General features: G+C 39.7%; 1 protein-coding gene across 5 annotated transcripts in view; it reads right to left on the reverse strand.

Moving 5' to 3' along the window:
- The window catches only part of BCL6 (BCL6 transcription repressor), a 78,228-nt gene extending 60,823 nt beyond the window's left edge, over positions 1-17,405 (reverse strand). For 2 of the 5 annotated variants that reach the window (XM_073589400.1, XM_073589396.1), the window contains exons 1-3: positions 17,273-17,405; positions 16,970-17,099; positions 16,554-16,670 (exon numbers count right to left, since the gene is read on the reverse strand). The gene's annotated coding sequence lies outside the window, so the exon portion shown is untranslated. Of the gene's footprint in view, positions 1-16,553; positions 16,671-16,969; positions 17,244-17,272 lie in introns of those variants that run through there. The other 3 variants (XM_073589401.1, XM_073589398.1, XM_073589397.1) reach the window with 2 other exon arrangements.
- Positions 17,406-18,668: the final 1,263 nt, after the last annotated feature.

An 18,668-nucleotide genomic window follows, 5' to 3' on the forward strand; every position in this document is an offset into this window, starting at 1 on the left:
GAAGGCGAGGGGGGACAAAGGTCTTGCCCGGCGGCACCGAGTTTGGCCATTGCGGGGCCCCGTTATCCTGGGGAACAGAGTGCTGACAGTGGTAACCGCGAGTGGAGCTTAGTGCCGGATGCGCCTCGAGACCGGAGCGCGACACCTCCATGGGCTCTGGGAGTGTACACTCTGGCTCGGGTAATTCCGGAGGTTCAAAAAGGTTGGGAGCTGAAGTAACCTTCCGTCTGGTTTGAGCACGCTCCAGCCCACGCTCCGAAAAACGGAGATCAATGCGGGTGGCAATGGCAATCAGCTCCTCCAGACTTACAGGCACCTCTCTGGTAGACAGAGCATCCCTGACATGCTCCGCTATACCTCTCCAAAACACAGGGATGAGGGCTTTATCAGACCACTCCAGCTCGGAAGCCAGTGTCTGAAAACGAACGGCATACTGGCTGACCGAGAGAGATCCCTGAGTTAATGCAAGTAGCTGAAGAGAGGTATCGTGCATGACCCGTGGTCCCAGGAAGACCTGCTTGATAGATGTTAAGAACTGAGCAGCGGTCCGAACCTCTGGGTTACCACGCTCCCATAGTGGCGTAGCCCACTCCAACATCCTGCCCGACAGAAGGGAAACAATAAACCCCACCTTAGCCCGTTTCATAGTGAATCGCGCAGCCAGTAACTCCAGCTGGATAGAGCACTGGCTCACGAAACCCCTACAGGAGGCACCATCGCCAGAAAATTTATCGGGCAACAGTAGGCGGAAAACTGTCGGCGCAGGGGAGGACGTGGGCAAACGAGAAACCGCCTCTGCGATTGCCTGTACAGCAGCCTCAGTAGACTTCGCAGCTGAGATAGCAGTCTCAAGAATAGCCAACCGGCCCTCTAGCTGCCGAATGTACTGTAGGAGTTGCTGCTGATCTGCCATTACTAGCCAGACCCTGGCGCTAGTATAATGTTAAGGATGGTGGAACGCACTAAATAAATAATAATAAGTGCGTTCGTCACCTGGGTTCCACCATGCAGTAGGTATTACACCGCTGCTAGCTAATGGCAGACGTGCTATATGGCGGTATAACGCATGCGGGTTGAACGTCACCCGTTGTGCGCGGAGCGTATTCTGTTGAATCACAGAGACGCTTTAAACATAGACATGAATACTGAGCCTGTTGACCTCACAGGACTCGGCGGTGTGCACACACGGTAATCGGTCACAGTACTAGGCTCTAGACTCTGGGTCAAAGTCCATCTTGACCTACCGTGCGTGCGGCGTCGCTACCGCGAACGCCCCAACTGCTGCTGACTGCAGCGCGTTGACTAAACTAGCTGCAATACGACAATGCCCGGACAGGCGCACCGTCGGACGCTAGCACTGTGAAGATGGAGACCGTGGTCTGTAACGTGCCACTGACTGGCGCTGACTCTAACACTAGTTCCCTGTCCACATATGTAATATCAGAGGGAAGGGAATCATAATGAGTCATTTGCAAGTCCATACATCCATCATCATACACACAGTTAGCATCTTGTGTCTATACTAGCGCTTGGCCGAACGGTCATGCGCGTTTTTTAGAGCCGGGACCTTCCAGAAGCTTCCAGATCTCCGAGATGGACCAATGAGATCTGGAGCAGGACCTGGGCACAGGACTCCCGATCTCCAATGGGAGATCGTCTCGTGAGCATGCCCAGTTGGAGAACAGAGGGACTTAGTCTCTGGAGCGATCTGCTGCAAAGTAATCTCCTCTGCAGTAGATAGGCAGCAGGAGACCGCAGAATGTGAGGCTCTGGATTCCTGCAGAGCAGATGCAGAAACCTGACGCCTAACAAAACTTTTGTATTGCAAAAAGAATGAGAAATGCGTGTAAGGGGAATACATTATAAATTACACCGACCCTGCCGCTTCTACCTGCCATATCTTTTTCTCTCTCTCTTGATGCAACTGAATATTCATCAACAATAGTGCCTTTTTCTGACCCTATGTCGAATGACGCACTCTCTGACCTCTATACCTGCTCTGTAAAAGCATAAAATGCTGCTGCTTGTCCAACCCTCATCTTTTATACTGGCTGTGATAGTTTAGATTATGGCGAAGCCCCCTTGGCCGCACCTTTCATTATTATCCCGGACTGTGATTTCTCAGCAATGTACGAAAAGATACCTGACATTTTTTTTTCAGCTGATTTATGCAAATTCACTTGCAAGCTGTTGGAATTCATGGGGACTTGTGAATTTCAGGAAATTCGACTTGAATTCGATAAGCCGTGGATTAATATGATAATTTCCATTAAACTGTAGGGTCGGTGGTGGGGTGCCGAGCTGGGGGGGGTGATAGGGGGTGATCCCACTTCTTACCGCGCAGAGATGATACAGAGACACGATGAGGCAGATTCTGGGTGCAACAGGTCCAAGTTTATTTCACACCGTCCGACTGACGGTCCTCGCGGCACACCGCGATATCTCTCTCTGCCCTCCGTGTTCAGGGCCGCTTCAACACCGTATGTTACACAAGGGACGTACTTACACGTCACGTCCCGTCTCACACTGTGACAATCCTGACAGCTCGGTTACTGTGGCCGCCTTAGGCCCGTACACCAACAGCACTTTACTAATCAGTCTCGTCGTTACACATACGGTGTCTTCCACCCAGAGCCTTGTCTCTGCTGCGGTCCTTCCCTGTCAGGACCACCCCCCTGACGTTTCCTCTCCTCAGTCCCCCTGGTCGGATTCTCCTCAGGGCACACAGACTGGCGAAGTCCTCCTGTCACCTGGGCTCCCCCTGGGGACTGGAACCTTCTGGAACCCTCCCTCAGTATTTATAACTTCCCCGGTTCCTTGAAATTGTCACTAACTGTCACCACGCCCCCCATGACCAACGGTTTCTAAAGCCCTAAGCTGCTGTAAAGTCCTTTGCTCACACTCCACCCTGCCATCTAATGGTCATCCCAAGGTACTGCACGTCCACTACACTTTTCTAGTTGTTTCCCCACTGTAATCACTGTCTCCTACCTACACTGTGCAAACCTATCTTTCTTCACTCTGACTAGTCCGTCCGTCCGTAAGGTCACCTTCCCTACAAAACAGTAACAGAAGTCCCAACGATAATGCTATCTTGAGACGCAAAGACAAGCAAACAAACCCTAAGTCACTACTGTACATGTAGATACAAACATATACACACTACATGTAACCACAATAATAAGTAATAAATAATAAATAAGGGGGTAAGCATAAATGCATTTTTCTTTTACATAGCACACTCTTTATATGGATAGGCACACATTGACGCTCAATTCATACACGGATAAACCTTCTCATTACGTACATTATCCCACATATGCACACGCTCATTAAATGCGTTTGTGCAAACATACATTTACATATTCACTAATATATGGATGTGTCATAAGTCATTAATCTTGTAGCCTGGATAATTCTTTTAATGATATCCACACAGTGGAACGAAGCCCAAGTAAAAGGAAAAAAGTATTGTGATACATTTGAATACAACTCGTAAATGAAGACAATGATTATTGTATCATCATCAAAATAAATTAAAGCTTGTAAAGGAGGATTAATGCTCCTGTGCCATCATCACAGTACAAATCGGTTATAAGTATAGACACATTGTATTGTGACATCACACAGAATGTACAAATAAAGACAAAACCATAAAATAAAAGACGATCAGTATTGTGACATCATGACAATAAGATTCAATCTAGGAATCAAGAGAAAATGATAGTGGGATCATGACATCACTAAAATCAAACAGTCTGTGGGCAAAAGCAAAGCGTATTGTGACATCATTATGATAGGACACCGCTTAACAATAAATATAATAACTACTGTGACATTAAAAACCACAGTGTGGCTCAGTTCACACCTGTTTTTTCACTCCATTTCTCTGTTCTATTCTAGGACAGATTCATTGCATGACGGATGTAATCGACACCTAAAGGACCACATTAGCTGTAATAGGGACTTATTGGTTTCCACTATAATGTCTATTGTTCTATGTCTATGTTCTATTACCAGAGCGAGAATTCCAGAATGCCACCTGAGATCACCACAACAAAACACACATAGGCTTGGAATACTGTATAAGATGACGATCCCCAGTTAGATATAAAGGCAGCACTATTGTAACATACCCACAATAAAATGTAGCTGTGCTATTGCAAAGGGAAATGTTAAGACATCATCAGAAAAGGGATTGAGTCACATCAGCATATGGCATCTGCTGGAGCGGGAGCCGAGTGTCATGTGCTCAGATCCTCTCATATGACAAAATCGGAGAACAGCTGTGGAGGAGACGGAGAAAGTAATTTCTCCATCTCGGCAGGAATCGCACTGCAGTCAGGTGATATCCGAGTGATGTGCACACATGTATGGGTGCAAGTGAGCCGAGTCTCGTTGCCAATCGATTGTTCTCTCATGCTGAATCAGCATGAGAAAATAATCGCAGATCAGAGCTGCCCCATAGAGTAACATTGGGCCGAGTGCTACTGTTTTATCGCATAGCGCTCAGCCGTGTTTTACAAAAGTGTAACATAGCCGGCTATGTTCATATTGCGATTTACACTCAGGTCAGGGCTTACATCTCATCTGAAACCCTGAAAAACAGAATTCGGGCATGTGCACTGACAATGCAGTTGACTATAATGATGTATGTGGAGTCACCGTCTGCTCTGTCGGACATCATTTTCAGCCGTATGCTCCTATTTGAGGCATGCTCCAACACATGGTCTTTTTCATCTTGAAGCCTGCCTAAAATAGGCGGATACGGTTGAAAATGATCTCCAAGAGAGAACACAGTGACTCTGCCTGCATCATTACATTCAATGGATCAGTCAGCATATACGACTAAATCTCATTTTCCAGGACATCACACATAAGCCCCTATGGAGGCACTAGTGTGAGGGTAAAAAGTAATATGAACGTAGCCTAAGAATAGAGACAAAAACTATAATGAAATACAGTGAATAAAAAACTCATTGTACTGCGACATCAACAAAACAGAACACAGCATATAAAGCGATAAAGAGCATAGTAGCATCATTTCAATGAAACAGAAAATTATCCACTTTATTGCCATCATTAGAGCCAACAAAATAAAGATAAACTATATTCTTACACTATACAAAAGAACACAGCAGAGATTCAAAGATGAATACTTTTGTGACATCTTCACAGTAACACAAAGGTTTAGGATTAAAGACAATCAAAACTAAGAAAATGACACAATAGAAAATACAGCATTTTATATGGAAGTTTGACACAATTGTGCCATTATCAAAGAAAAACAGCTTATAATCAATAGGAAACATCATTGTAACACCATCACAATAGTTTGCAATAAAGCAAAATAATATACAACACCATCCTCATTAATGAGATCACTGTTTCTAACTATGTCAAGATTTAAAATGCGCTGATAAAAGCACTGGAGCATAAGATTCCTTATTCATCGTGTGCACAATTATTAGGCAATTTGTTTTTTTGATGATTCATTTTATTATTGCACAACTACATTGATGTCAGTCAATCTAAAAGGTTAATACACCAGAAATTTTAAAGAAATAAAAGTGAGGTTTTGTCTTAGGAGAATATCTATGTGCATAATTGTTTAGCAACTATTAGTTTTCAGATATATTATGTAACTAAATGAAAAATGTAATTTTTCCCATCTCAATTGTTTAGATTCAATCTGTTATGTAAGAATACTAACCAGACAGTTCAAAATATGTAAAAATATATTTCTGACCTGTCAAAAAAATATATCAGTGACCAATTTAACCGCCCTTTTGTTCAATGCCAGCCATAATCCTTCCATCAATACAATCTGTGTGTTTCTTAATTTGTTGACGATCAACTTTTTGGGCAGCACGAACCAGACACTGTTTAGAGACCTGGACTGTTTTTCTTTGCCATAAATCTCCCATTTAAGAATGACCCAACAGTTTTCAATAGAGTTTACATCCAGTGATGAAGGGGACCATGTTATTATTCTTTCATTTTTAAGGCCTTTACTGGCAGCAGAACAGTGAAAACTTCTATGAAAGGGATGGACTATTGTCCTGCGTAAAAATCATGGTTTTCTTGAAAGATGCAGAGTTTTTCCTGTACTACTTCTTGAAGAAAGTGTTTTCTAAAAAAATTTGATAGGTTTGGATGTTGATTTGAGTCCATATTCAACCCAAAAAGGTCTAACTAGCTCATCGCTAATAATATCAGCCCATAGCAGTACCTTGCTGGCTCGCGAGTTGAAGTGGAGGTCTGTGCCCTTCACTGATCCACTCAAGGGCCCATTCATCTGCTACATCAAAAGTGGCTCTCATCTCATCAGTCCATAAAATCTTTGAAAAATCTGTCTCCAGATATTTCTTGGCCCAGTCTTGAGTTATGTGTCTTGTTCAGTGGTGGTCAGGTTTCAGACTCCCTTACCTTGGCCATGGCGCTGAGCATTGAACACCTTGTACTTCTGAGCACTCCAAGGAGGACCCCTGACGAAGTTGTGGTGAAAAATATGTTGTGTCTCTTGGTGGATGAACTGATCATACTCATGTATTACTGATATCTTTTTGTATACTCTGTGTAATCCCCTATATGTATTTATTACTTATCACTAGTTATTACCAGTTATATTATATATTGGAAGGGGATTTATTACTATTCTGCTACATCAGAAAAACTTGCTAATCTCAAGGTTTCATGTATATGCATTAATGGACTAGCCAACAAATATGTGATGTTACTTTATTTTGACTTGTATTTGGAGCATCCATGTACAAATGTACTAATGAAACTTTTTGATAAACTTTTTTGACTAGCTCACCCACCAACTCTTTTAGTTGCCTGTGACTTTTTTTCTGGTGCTTGCTAAGATTGTATTGTTTCTAATTTTTTTATTTACTTAATAAAAATACATTTTTTAATCCACACTTTGCTGCATTTTGTTCCTGGCACACAACTCTCTCTTTGGGTTATGTATATATTTACCCCTGTGCCTTATGGGGACCTACTGTATATATAAATAAATAATTTGGGTCAGTAAAGATGTATTGGTAAAGTGCTGGAATATGACACCACTGGAGGATTATGGGTTCACATTTGATTCTTCTCAAAACTTCGGCAGTTAATATGCGTCTTTTTTCGCAACAAATTTTTTGCCACCCTGTTGACTTTTTTGAAACAAAACTTTTGATGGTTGTGATCACGTCCCAATATCTTAACAATTTCAAGGGTGTTGCATCCATCTATAAGACTTTTAACAATTTTTACTTTTCTGAATTGGTTACATCTTTTTTTAATCCCTTTTGCCTGAGGAAAACAAGTTGCCTAATAATTCTGCACTTCATGATATAGGATGCTGATATCCTTAGACTACAGCGGTCGCCCACTACACAAATACACATCTGCTTTATCTAATAAGCATTCATGTTTATACAGATTAGGGTTGGAAAATCTGCATAAAAATGATGATATGGTCAAAATACTCACTCGCTATTTATTTAGTTCATGCAGGATATTTGCCAATTTTGTTTTTATCCCAGGTACCATAGAACAGAATAAAACAAGGGAAAAAAGCAAAATATTATTTTGACATCATCCTAGTACAGCCTACGAACATTATTCAAACATTATTGTCATGTCATATTAATAGAACGCAACCTAGAAAGAGAGACACACCTGATGTGATAAAGCAAATGGGTCTGAGGGTTTACCCATCTATTTCGAACATGTGCTTGCCCACTTTTCGTCACACTAGCGGGACATGTCTTCAGTAAGGTCTAGCAAATATTTTGGAAATAATCTTGGTAGATCCTGGAGGAAATGTCACCTTGAAATGAGGCTAACTTATGAGGGACTTTCTTGATCACTACTTTAAATGTTAAACTTAGTGGTGTAAAAAAATGGCTTGAAAAATAAAAACTACTTTCATTAATATCCGGTGGGGGACATCACATGACCTCTGTAATCTCTCTTCTTTTGTCCAAGAAGAGAGATGCTTATTACCGTTCAGACAAAATGTAAAGGCTGCAGTGCTCAGGAGATGCCCCTGCCGGATGCCACCAGGCTGGCAGAAGAGCCAGTAACAAGTGAGCAGAAGTGGTGCAAGTTTGGAAGGTGAATAAAAGCTTTTTAATTCTTACTTCGCCCTGAGTCCATTTAGTTTAAAGTGCCATCAGGACACTCAGATATTGATCGGAGGGGTCAGTTCCCCCTTTATTTTCTACATCTACGAAAAGCTGGCATAAGTGCTGTACAGAGATAATCCCGTTGTGTCTAAAACATGGTAGATAGATTTGGTGGCAATGCTGGAAGCCCTTCAAATGTTTCTATGCTAATGATATAAGACAATATCAAGTCATAGGTAACCCAGTGATAAAACCTCTTGTAGTTTTATTGTAAATACAATGCCCAGTACAGGGGAAAAATTAATATATAATGTCACATCTTTAGTGACAACTGGGAGTGTTGGGCAATGAATATCAGTGCAGACATTTCAGTACAAGTATATACAAGTATTTCTATAAGTTGCATGAGATTTTTTCGTCATTCTACTCATTAGTACAATAGAATGTTTTATTGGCTTGTTGATTATAACAAAGTGCAATATCCTACCATCCTCCAAAAATTTAGCATAGTAGTTGAAAACATAATACTGTGTATGGTTAAAAAAAAACAAGATTGTTAATGTTAAGTGATGTCATGTAACAGGGTCACTAGAAAGCCCTTAGAAAGACTGGAGGACACAAAATAGACTTTGAAGTTACTTCTAACATAACTATCACTTGCTAAGTAAGGTTGGTGTAAAAGTAAAAAATTGCAGAATTTTCAATCCTAAAATAAATTTTCAGATCCGCTCATAATCCCCAATAAAATTATTACTTTTCTCTGAAATGAAGGGATAATTCTTAGAACAAAATATGTTTTGTAAGCATAAGTAGCCACATTCGTTACAATCTTCTTCTTAGTAATTATTGGTTAGTAAGCCAGGGCACTAGTACAAGTCTACCGTATCACGCAATGAATCCTTGTTGTAATTTAGGATTCTACTAATTTATAATGTCTAATGTATTATTCAATAACGTACTTGTATGTTTTGCCATTTTTTAAAGATTCATACAATGCATATTTTAATGTGTCATATGACATCAATGTAAATAAGGGCAGAGCAGGAAGAGCCCTGAATAAGACACCCATCTATGGGAATAGTTAGAAAAAATATTTTGGCAAAACGAAAATTTGAGCCAGTCTATAAGCTGTTGTATGTGCAAGGATAGGAGCAAGTTCACGCTGTGGCCATTTCAGAGACAAAACCCAAGAAAAAAACAAAATGAGCATAGACCCTACAACAAGTAAATGAGTAAATGGTAATGGTACATGTAAATAACATAGGGTACTTAGCGCTCTTTTAATTAAAAAAGCATAAAAGCCTTCCACCGCATCACGGTGTACCCAACGAGCTTCAAAGGAGACCATGAATTTTATTGTATTCAGCAGTATAGCAAAAGCAATTGGATGATCACAGGCTCAAGTCTCCTTAGAGGATTAACAAATACAATAAAAAGTAAAAACAACATTTTTTTAAACAATGTAAACTAGTTTAGCTAACAATTTGAATCACCCCACTTTCTTACCAGTCTCCACCTCCCCCAGTAAAATTAAGGATATTAAGAAAGTTTAAATAAAGATACACATATTTGGTATTGACTGATCCATAAAAGTTCAATATATCAAAATATAAAATTAATCATACTAATATGAAAGCATCATAAACAAAAATAAAAATTAAAAACACAAAAATTGTTATTTTTGTTTTTGTTTTGGTCAGTGTCATGCTGCAAAAAAAATTCTGTAGTAAGTGACCAAAACGTCATATCTATGTCAAAATGGTATCAATAAAAATGTTGGTAAGCCCCGGAAAGAATTAACCCTCATACACCTCTAATAAATTAAAAATGGAAACGTTGCAGATCTTAGAAATGGTGACACAATTAGTTTTTTTTTTTTTGCAAATTTCTGATTTTTTTCACCAATGAAATAATTTGAAAAATGGACAGGCTTGGTATATTAGGCCACATACAGATGTCCATGCTGCATGTAAGGTTCTATCCTTCTTCTTCACTAATAGAACACATACACATAATAATCTATGGTGCTGTTTACATGTCCGTCTTTCATGAGCCGTGCACTTTTTCATTGCTGTGCTGTGACTGTCACTCAATATGGGACTCGGGAGGGAAGTTTGAGTCAAGCAGCACTTGTTTAATGCGTGTCTCTGTCCGTAACGATTTCCCCCACCCTATCAAAATGCTGAATGAGAGTAGATATTACCTAGACTTGTATTCAGAACACATTGTTCGTAAAAACAGACACACGGACTATATATTAATGACACTCTGATCTAAAACACTAATGAGACACTGATCCAAAACACTGATGAGACACTGATCCAAAACACTGATGACACGCTGATCCAAAACACTGATGACACACGGATCCAAAAAAGTGATGACACACTGATCCAAAACACTGATGACACACTGATCCAAAACACTGATGACACACTGATCCAAACCACTGATGACACACTGATCCAAAACACTGATGACACACTGATCCAAAACACTGATGACACACTGATCCAAACCACTGATGACACACTGATCCAAAACACTGATGAGAGACTGATACAAAACACTGATGACACGCTGATCCAAAACACTGATGACACGCTGATCCAAAACACTGATGACACATTGATCCAAAACACTGATGACACACTGATCCAAAACACTGATGACACACTGATCCAAAACACTGATGACACAGTGATCCAAAACACTGATGACACACTGATCCAAACCACTGATGACATACTGATCCAAAACACTGATGAGAGACTGATACAAAACACTGATGACACGCTGATCCAAAACACTGATGACACGCTGATCCAAAACACTGATGACACATTGATCCAAAACACTGATGACACTGGTAACATTTTATCACGTACGTATTGAAACATGGACGTGTGAATGAGGCCTTATACTGAGGGGAAGTGCAATGGCATAATTCAAATGTGTAACCTGTCCTGCAAAAAAATAAGCCTTCATACAACTATGTGGATGGAAAGATAAGATATGGGTTTTGGAATAAGAGGAGGAAAAAATAAAAATGTAAAAATGGAAATTGGACATGTTGAGAATGGGTTAAATGCTTATTCATTATATACCGTATAAATAAAAGTTTTAAAATCTATGGAGAAAAATACCACAAAAAGCACCATGCCTGGACCAACAAACCACGCTACTGTGCCTCTTGCCCATTGCCTAGATCTCTGCTTGCTTATCTTTACTGCTGTGATAAATGAAATCTGCATTGTGATTTGTTCCTATGAGTAAGAAGGCCAGTACTAGCTATTAGGCCCAATGTAGGAAGGGGTGTTTATCAATGCTTGTACATGAAAAGCAATTATCTGGCTGCTGTGTTTTGCTTGCTTTTTAAAAATTTCCCCCAATAAAGTGAAGCAAAAAATCCACTGCGTGTGCATCATAAGTTAGATACAGGAGTATAATGAAGACCTAATTTTTTGGCTTTAGATGTAATGATCCTGAGTGAGTCATATAATTCTTTGTTTGTTGTGAATACACATACTTGTTTGTCTTTCCCATATCTGGGTCATCTTGAAGCTATATTTAACGTGAACTTGACAACTGATACATGCTGCTCAGTCCGCGGGCAGCATGTATAAGGCAATGACTATGACCTCAGCCACGTATGTTGACTGTGAAACTCTGCAGCGTTTTAGAGTAAAACATGCTTTAAAAAAGAAGCTGCCGGGGACACAGCCCGTGCTGTAACCCTGTCGGACAGGCGGACCCAGGCAGGATCTCCCCTCCGCAGGCCTAGATTGACAGGTCTTGGGCTATACAGAAACCTGTCAATCCAGGGCAGCAGGTGGGGATAATCTGCGAGGTACCCACCTGTTCAACTAGTCTATGGGCTGGCTCAGTCCCCAGAAGCTTCTTTTTTGCTTGTCAAAGTGCCACAGTGTTTTAGAGTCAAACATACCTGGCTGGGTGTAACACCAGCGCATCTGCATCCCTTTCCCTGGCAGAGGTGTTCTGTGATGCTTTTTGGACTTTACCTTGCCGGGTCCTTGCCTCTGCAGCCAATTTTTGTTTTTTTTCCCAGCCCTTTCTTCAAGGGTCCTACATTTTTTTTAATTTTTTGTCGACATGACCATATGAGAGCTTGTTTTTTGTGGAATGAGTTTTACTTTTGAATAACAACATTAATTTTACAATACAATGTACTGAAAACAGGAAAAAAAAATTCCAAATAGGTTTAATGATGAAAAAAATACAATATCGCCATTGCTTTTGGGATTTATTTTTACGGCTTTCTTTATTTGGTAAAAATGACCTGATTCTCTAGAGTATTACGATTACAGTGATACCAAATGTGACCATTTTTTTAAATTTAAGTAGTGAAAAAAATCTGAAGGGTGTAATTAACATTTATATTTTTTGGAGCTGTATGAGGGCTTGTTTTTGTGTGGTCAACTGATGATTTTATTTATATCAATTTGGGGTATTGTGACCAAAAAATAATCATCAGTTCTGGCATTTTGATTTTTTTTCTCTTTACAGTGTTTACCATATCAGTTAATTAATTTTATATTTTGATAGACTGGACTTTAATTTTTTATATATTTTTTCCTTTTCTTTATTTTTAATGGGGGAAAAGGGGTTGATTACATTTTTTATTTTTTTATAGACCTGCAATCATCTGATCACTAATGCGATATTTATCAAAGTGATCCAGTAGAGGGCTTGGTGCTATTGACAACCAATGTTGAAGTCAGGAAGATACAAGATAGGGTGGTACTCTGGAATTCCTTAAAAATGTTCTTTATTTAAATCATTAAAACACGGATGCAGGGGAGCGAGTCCTCATCAGGAATACAGCCGTTTCGCATCCGACAGACGCTCCAACGGGTCCAGGTACCTGAAAATAAAGAAGATTTTTTTAAGGAATTCCAGAGTGCCACCCTTTCTTTTATCTTCCTGACTTCAACAAGACTTGCCTCTCCGGGTGGAGCACCTGATAATCCTGACACTTGCAAGCCGCAAATCATCCCACAAAGCTGTCATAAGGTACGCAAGACTGAATGGTGCAGGCTGTTTGCTCTTTGACTTGGATCAATACTGACATGACAACCAATAACTGAGCAACTTTTTATTTATTTAATTTATATTATTTAAATTCCAATAAATGCATTGCTGAGTCCTGATTAGCTGCTATATGTCACAATGTTAGGATTACTCTTAGCTCTGCCCACACTGGTTTCTGTTATATATGGACGAGAGGCACAGTGCCGACTCAGTAATATGCTAGAAATTATCTGCAGTTGATGGACTTCATTGACTTAAAACAGGGCCTGTTGACATCTACCAAGGTGTCATTGGATTTAAATGGAATCAGTCATCAGATTCATTGGGCCCAAACTGTAAGGAACATGAATCAGACACTGCAAAAAAGACCGTCAGCACAGCTAATGCTGAGGTGCTCAGGTAGGATCCCAAACCTTGTGCAAATAGTAAGAAAAACCTGGCGCACACCGTATTGATGCTGTGAAAAATTTAATATGTAGTACATACAAAAGTAGACGTTTCAGTCGTGATGACCTTCATCAATGTACTAAAGTAGTGTACTATGGTATATAGAAAATGACAGTCAATCTGATGGGGCAGAAAAAAAACCCATTATAGGAACTAGCCTGAGAGCAGAGGGAGTTATTGCCAAAGTGGCAATGAATCATTACTGTGATTTGATGCAGACACAAGGACGCGGTATCCACCGCTAGTCGCGTGCTGGTCGTGATTAGCGGTGGATACCGCGTCCTTATCCCTGCATCGAATTACAGTAGCGATTCATTGCCACTTTGGCAATAACGCCCTCTGCTCTCAGGCTAGTTCCTATAACGGGTTTTTTTCTGCCCCATCAGATTGACAGTCATTTTCTATACTCCATGAATCAGACACTGGCTGCGAGATTGCGGCCAGGTAAGTTGTACTTTGAAACACTTACAAAGCATAAGAGGTTATGTGCCCCAGCCTCTTTGAGTGACAGGTCACTCCTTATTAGAGATGAGTGCATTTGTTCGGATTTTGTCCCCGAATCTGATTTTGACATATTCGAGCCATATTCAAACAATATTCGTGCCGAATATCTGTCTTATGATCGATTCCGAACATATTCGGTAATTTCTACTCCCATTGACGCTAATGATGTTCTGCTATGTTCGACGAATATTGCAAAAACAATATTCTATTCCGATCGTATTCGGAACCGAATCTGAACATATTCGCTCATCTCTACTCCCTATATCTTCACACAGACAAAAACATACACCTGCCATTCATGTGGGCAGGGAGAAGGCGCCAAGGACTTGTTATTTGAGACATATCGTCCCCAGGAGACATTTCAATGTACATTTTCTCTGAAATGCCACTGCAGAGAGAAAAGCTTCATCCTACTGGTGTCCTTTATAAGTTAGAAGATCATTACATACAATTGCAGTGGTCTCTTCGTCACGTAATTTTTGTTTGAACATATCACTCCTAGGAACACCAGAAACAGCTCATTCAATGCAAATATCTATAAATTCAATGCTTTTGTGGTCTATAACCGTCCCGATAAAAATTAGCTCATTGGTAAATATGGTTGTTATATAACTGCTAAAAGCAAAAATGTAGATTCTCCAGCGAAATGTCCTTAATAGTGATGAGGGAACGTGCTAGGGTGTAATCCAAGTATCTCGGGCATGCTCTTATATTATAGTAGAGTTATAGTGGCTGCATGATTTGCGGCTGTTAGACCGTCTCAGTACATGTGGTGATTGCCTGCTTGTTATAGAATCCCCTCGTGTGTTGAGGCTGTCTAACAGCCGAAAATCATGCAGCTGCAGGGACTCGAACATAATATACAAGCACATCCATGATACTCTGATAACACTCGAGCACATTATTCGAGCACGTTCGCCCATCACTAGTCCTCAGGTAAGTAAAACGTGAAGTTTATTTCACAAAAACATTAAAATCAGGAATGACAGAACATAGCAGACCAGACTACAGAGAAATGAATCCACCACCGATTAGTTTCAGCATACAGCCTTAATCATGACCATGATAATAGTATGCAATCATACCGCATTTTTTTCACTAGCATTGTACCCGTGGGCATTGAAGGCTCATTTTATTGCAAAGTCAAAGTAACGGATATCCACATTATATTTTATAAAAACAAAATAATATCGCATTCCAAAATGTAAATTTTGTAGGCCACGATTTACATAACTAATAGCAGCTGCCCAGGTTGGGAAGTTTTTACATATGAAAGTGGAATGGATCATGACACACCTGTTCCTGGAAATCTTCCCTAGATGCAATAAATGTGCTGCCGGCAATGATCTACAAATATGACTAAAATAAATAAAAGTGAATTATAAATGTATGATCACAGGAGAAGATCTGCATAGATGCAATCATTCTTATATCACCCTGTAACACATATGTATTGTATGTGTAGAATTATAGATAGTGTATATGTCGTATTATTCTGTGCTTTTCTGCACTAATCGGCAGGAAAGAACAATGTGGGCACCATTAAAAGTTTTGTGCACTTTGCTGGCAAAGGGGTACAGCAGATAAACACATCTTAGGAGGACTATAGTCACATCTGAACACATTTTACACAAGATATAAACTAAAAGGTGTAAACACGGAGAGTTCAGTAACCTTGTAATTACATTGCTTTACCTTCCTTGAACTTAGAGGCTTAAAGAGGGTTGTCCACCGTTTGAAACAAAATTTCTTTTTACTTGAATGTAATTGGAGCAAAAAAAAATTTTTTTTTTTGCATTTCAGTATCATTAAAAAATGTTCACCGTTTTCCTTCTATAGCCTCTGTGTGGCACCATCTAATTCCTGGAGGCAGAGTGAGGGAACTGAGAACCTGTCAGTTTGCTATGATTGGTCTGACAAGGAGTTTATAACTCTTTTCTTTCTTTTTCTGAGCTGATCATAGATCAGATCCAAGTTAAATGTGCAAATGAAAAGGCCTGTAAAAGCTAAATGGTGCAAAATATGCAATGAAACCCAATTGTAAAAATGATTTTCAGCCCCAAATACATTCATTAAAAAAATGAAATTGTCCCAAAAAACTGACAACCTCATTAAATTTGTTCCTGAATGGAGTGACAGAACTCTTTTTTCACTATAGATATAGGCTCCTGGAGTGAGATCCTCATCTACATTCATCCTATGGCTAGGCCATAAATGTACAAGGTGTAAATACCCTTTTAATTAAAAAAAAGTGGCTCTGTATTGTGAATAATCCAAACATTATCTTTTTTTAATTCATTACGGTAAGTCATTATTTTATGAAGAAAAAGAAGCTCCCATAACTACTTTTGTCTTCCTATTCCACATGCTGGCAAATAACTAGCGAAATCACCTCTACGGAGTGAGGACTCCAAAAAAACAACTCACCAATTGACAGCGTCCTGTATCCCGTTTTGTATGACTGACTTGGGGATGTGGAGAGATATTGGGTGAACTGCAGTCACAGATGGATAAATGTATCACTGACTCAGATACTCAAGTACTCTGTGAGTTAAATGAAAATCCTTTGTTAGAACACCTTTTGGTGCCAGAAATGGATTTAGTGTATTTGCATACGCCGAACAGGATTACACAAGTTCATGAATAGTGTAAAACTAATACAGTTCATAAAAGTACAGACATGGAAGGTTGTATCTTATGTTGTGTGTTTGTGTCTTGTGTTATGCCATGACTAGCACTGTGCAGAATAAACAGATATATTTTTACGAGGAATCAGAATAAACATGTAAACAATCCATTCCTTCGATTCCTGTCTCTAAGGGGTGAAATATAAAGCTACTCACTGAAAACGTCTTCAGAAGCACCACCATCTTCAGTAAGAGAGTCAGTCCATTGCGTCATGGCAGTGATTCCTCAGCAGCAGATTTTTATCAGCATGGTTTTCCAGTCTTGGTAACACCATTAGCTCTTTCTCTGTGATGATAAAGCAATGATTTTACATACTGATTTGTAAACTGATTTTCTAAACCCAGGATTAATGCAGTTTCAGGAAGAAGTTGAAGCTCAGCCATTATGTAGAATGAAGATGCGGCAGAGAACAGGCAAGTCAAGTAAGTGCTTAGTTCAGTAGGAGAAGTCTAACAAACCTGAATAAATCATGTATTATTTGCCGTACGTTGAGTCACGTAGAAATAGAAATGTAGATTACTTCTATCAATCCGATGTTTTGCCACACATAAGCGTCACCCATTAGTAATGCCTTGGGAGACTGGTATAAAGGGCGGCACCGCTTCATAGTTGTGGATCCTTTCCAAGGTATATAATCGTTCTGCTGGCAAGCAACCGTCTTTTCTTCCCAGGAAGCACTGTCTCTGAAAAGCAAACTTGTGCACTTGTCTAAGATCTGAATGAGAAAAGAAATGAGGCCACCTGTCCTTTCAGCTGTAGGGATGTCACCCTAATATAACATAATTATATATTATATATGGAATTGTTTGATGGCATATGTCATTACGTTCTGATCCTTTAAAGGTCAACCGATGGGACCATGTTGGCGCCTTAGTCAGATGAGGTATATTGCAGCACCCACTGCCCTTCCAAGTAATTAATTCAGAATGATAGTGATTGGACCGTTGGTATTGAAGGGGTTAATGGAAACATTTCTGGGTCAAGTACTTAGTGCTGCTCCATAGTTTATCCACCTCATCCCCACCCTCTGTGCCCAAATCAATGCTCCACAACTTGGTTGGAAGCAGCTGAGAGTGCCATAAAGACTGCCTTGGCAGATGTGCAGACACTAAGGCTGGGTTCACAAATTCTTTTCTCCTACATTCAGTGGCCCCACTGGGTCTTCCGTCCAAGCTAATAAAATAAAATAAAAACAAATACATTTTGTATCACTATGTCTGCAATAGTCCATCTACCAAAAAATAAAGATATTTAACACCAACTTAAACATAGTAAGGAGATAGAAATCGAAATGCCAGAATTGCCATTTTTTTACTGCCACACATACCCAAAAAAATACAGCAAAAAGTGATCAAAACGTTGTATGAGCTTTCAAATTTTATTAATAAAAATGACAGTTCACCTTGCAAAAAACAAGCCCTCACACAGGTCCATTGAGGGAAAAATAACAAAATTACTGCTCTCAAAATACGGTGGCACAAAGAAATTTGTAAAAAAAAAAAATGGTGTCATTCAAAACCACAACTCATCCCACAAAAACAAGTGCTTGTCGTGGGAAAAATAAAAAAAATTCTGAACCTTGGAAGAAAGGAGAAAAAAAAACAATAAAAGTGCAAAAGCTAAAATTAGCCACGCTGAGAAGGGGTTAGACTAATAGACACCAGTACCCCTAAATATAGACCCTAGTACTATCAAGGTCTATGTAGCCTTTTTTTCAGTAGAACTGTAGCCTTGGTGCCTTAGAATCATCATTTATTCAACATATTGCAGTAAGCAACGTTGTATAAGGCAGTTCTTTTGTGCATAAAGTGCACGTGAATTTATCAGCTTTGTCCTAAATGCTATAATGTTTGG

The sequence above is a fragment of the Dendrobates tinctorius genome, unplaced genomic scaffold, assembly GCF_039654945.1.
Source record: "Dendrobates tinctorius isolate UK_male_01 unplaced genomic scaffold, ASM3965494v1 ptg000107l, whole genome shotgun sequence".
In the NCBI taxonomy this organism is placed as follows: Eukaryota; Metazoa; Chordata; class Amphibia; order Anura; family Dendrobatidae; genus Dendrobates; species Dendrobates tinctorius.